The sequence below is a fragment of the Eurytemora carolleeae genome, unplaced genomic scaffold, assembly GCF_000591075.1.
Source record: "Eurytemora carolleeae unplaced genomic scaffold, Eaff_2.0 scaffold937, whole genome shotgun sequence".
NCBI classification, from domain to species: Eukaryota; Metazoa; Arthropoda; class Copepoda; order Calanoida; family Temoridae; genus Eurytemora; species Eurytemora carolleeae.
This window is the reverse complement of record NW_019402130.1, coordinates 33,740-36,785: the sequence shown is the minus strand read 5'-3', so window position 1 is coordinate 36,785 and position 3,046 is coordinate 33,740. Positions and strand designations below refer to the sequence as shown.

The window sequence follows — 3,046 nt, the reverse complement described above, 5'->3', positions numbered from 1 at the left end:
CTACTTTTGAAGTCTATCTACTTCCAGTTGTAAATTTTTCTACTGGATGTCACTAACATCAAAAATTATTTCACACTTAAATGTTGGGTAGACAAAGGTGTTTTGTCTTGTCTTTGATTTTAGAGTCTCGAAGTATTGATGACATGTGTCTAAAACGACCAAGCTTATATTTGCTTCATTTACTTTTAAAAGAGGTGTGTGTCTTAGAAACATTCCAATTTGGTTTGTTCACTTTTCTGAGGGACAGAAGAATGTCCTATTATAGTACTGATTGTCTACTTTTAAAGTGTATCTTCTTCCCGTTGTAAATTTTTCTACTAGATGTCACTAACATCAAAAATTATTTCACACTTAAATGTTAGTAGACAAAGGTGTGTTTGTATTGTCTTTGATTTTAGAGTCTCAAAGTTTTGATACACAAGTGTCTAAAACGACCAAGCTTATATTTGCTTGATTCACTTTTAAAAGAGTTGTGTGTCTTAGAAGTTTTTCTACTAGATGTCACTAACATCAAAAATTATTTCACACTTAAATGTTAGTAGACAAAGGTGTGTTTGTCTTGTCTTTGATTTTAGAGTCTCAAAGTTTTGATTTATAAGTGTCTAAAACGAGTTGACCTGACACTGCCGCAGTGTATACATCTCCGTTGTTCTATCGGAGGTATTTTTTACAGTGTTTTAGTGTATAGGTATGAGATAATCGTTTGAATTCAAGCGTAATTTCTTCAACTCAGGCTCTCAAGTTCGATTTGAAATCGTGATTTAGAAAACAATAAGTCTGAAGGATCAAAAAGACAAATAAACTTAGATTTTACCAGAGAAAGGAGTGACGTCTGCACAGGCTTGGCTTGATCGCTCACAAATCTGATATAAAACCTCCGGCAAGAATATAGTGTAAATTAATAAACCTAACGCTCACAATTTATATAAACAACTGAATATTATTGTGAAATTGGTGTTATTTCTAAAGTCTCAAGGCAATAATGACTTCTAATAATTGCCAAATCGCACTTGGCAATGTGAAAAATGTAATATCTTTAGTGAACAATGCATGCAAAATTGGCTTCAAGGAAATAGGAACAAGTATAAATGAGTCTCTTGAAAAGTTAGGAGAGGTGGATGCTATGATGAAAGAATTAAAGTGCTTGATTAAAGATCAAAATGACAGGATAGCCAGGAAGGATGAGAAGGAAAAGATTGAAGCTCTTGTTAAAGAAGTTAGGGGTCAAATCCTTTTCAAGAAAATCCCAACCATTTTGAGAGATACAGCTCATGATAAACTACACATTGGACATGTGCAGGAGTATGAATGGTTAACAAAGAGTGCTGATGGAAAGTACCAAACTCTCTGGATAAGGAATAATTGTACTAACCAAATGAAGAAGGCTATAAAAATGAAGATTGACTGGGCAAATGAATACCCTTCTAACTCTCAGGAAAGAAGATTAATCTCCAATATCATGATCGAGGAGGCAGTTCCAAGAGTATACAGGTCGTTCCTAATGAAACTTAGGGCTGATCTGGTGAATCAAAGAGAGGATGGAAAACCTTCAACCACATTTATTCAGAAAGTGGAATATGATTCTGCTATTGGAACTTTAGCTGTCATATATCAACATAAGACCAACAACACAGCAGGATTTAAAGTGCTTGGGTATGTGGCTAATCAAGCTTTGAAAAAACAGGAATTCCAGGATGTTCCTTGGTATGATACCAACACCGGAGAATTGCATGGTCGGGTCGGAGAGGGGCCAAGCGCTGCAGCTCTTGGTGCTGACAGGAGGCAAGCAAGGAAGAGAACAGATTATAAACCCAAGCAGGTAGCAACGGGAGCTAATAAGCAGCCTTACAGGAAGGAGAAGGACCATTATAAATTCACAGCGATAAGAAATTATCTTTTGGAAGTAGGATGTCATGATGGAGAGATACTGGATCAGGTTGACCTGAAGCATTCTGAGCTTACAACCTTATTTGGCATACAGTACGCTGATGATACATTAGGTGAATATATCAATTTTCTACCATGGAGTTTTATCATAAAAAGCAAGATATTAATGAATGATTACTACAAAATGAAAGAGGAGCACTCTGTGTTCCACATGGACGATCCAGCGGCGATCTTTGAGGAGGAGATGGACCTTAGCTCTCCAAAAAATGCTAAACGGAAAGCATTAGATAATCCAGAAATCCCAACTAAACCAAACAAACCATCCAAGACCACTGCCCCTCTGGCAATAGTTAATCGTGAACCAACTCCCATCAAGCCCCCCTTTGCAGCAACGGTGGAAATCGATCCAAAAAGTGATTTTAATCAAATTAAAGGAATTACGCAGCTGAACGAAATTGTAGAGGATGTTAATGCTGATATCCCAAAGAATGTGAATTCAGGTGTAGCAGCCCCACATGAGCCCCTAGTATCAATTAAGGAGCCAGATAAACTTCCGAACAAGGACAATACCACCTTATCAATGGAAGCAGCTTTTGCCCTCTTTCACAAAGTCACCGCTGCAAAAGATAAGTTCAAACGTTGAATTCATATTGAAGGAAGTAAAAACTTTTTGTAAAAAAATATTGAGGAAATAGTTTTAAAAAAAGTGTACAGCTATATCTGTATCCTTCCAATTTTATCTTTTCTAAATTTCGTAAATTTGTGCATTTTATGACAAAAAAAGTATTCGCTTTTTGTATACATTATATTATATATATTATATATAATTAAAACTATGCAACTTTATATTATATTGAATCTTTTCTGATTGAACAAAAAATGGAAAAAAATGTTGAATCTTACTTCAATTTTTAAAATTTAAAAAAAACGAAACAATTTTTCTTTTAAATATTTCGAACGTAAATGCTAACAAAAGTATCAAGAGCAAAAACTTCAATTATTTTTATTTTTTACTATTCTATCTATTTTTTCTTTTACCAAATTGCGACTATAACAAGTAATAATCTTAAATTTCAAACAAACTGAAATTATTCAATTTTTATTTTTATTTCTATTTTTTCCCCTGAGTTTAAAATAGATATCTGGGGTGGGGGGGGGG

At 34.5% G+C, this 3,046-nt stretch overlaps 1 long non-coding RNA gene across 1 annotated transcript; it reads left to right on the top strand.

Moving 5' to 3' along the window:
• Nucleotides 1-345: 345 nt before the first annotated feature.
• LOC111717954 (uncharacterized) lies at nt 346-1,166 on the top strand. Its single transcript, XR_002768962.1, has 3 exons — nt 346-469; nt 824-825; nt 1,155-1,166. It is a non-coding gene; the product is annotated as an uncharacterized LOC111717954 (long non-coding RNA).
• The last annotated feature ends 1,880 nt before the right edge of the window (nt 1,167-3,046 follow it).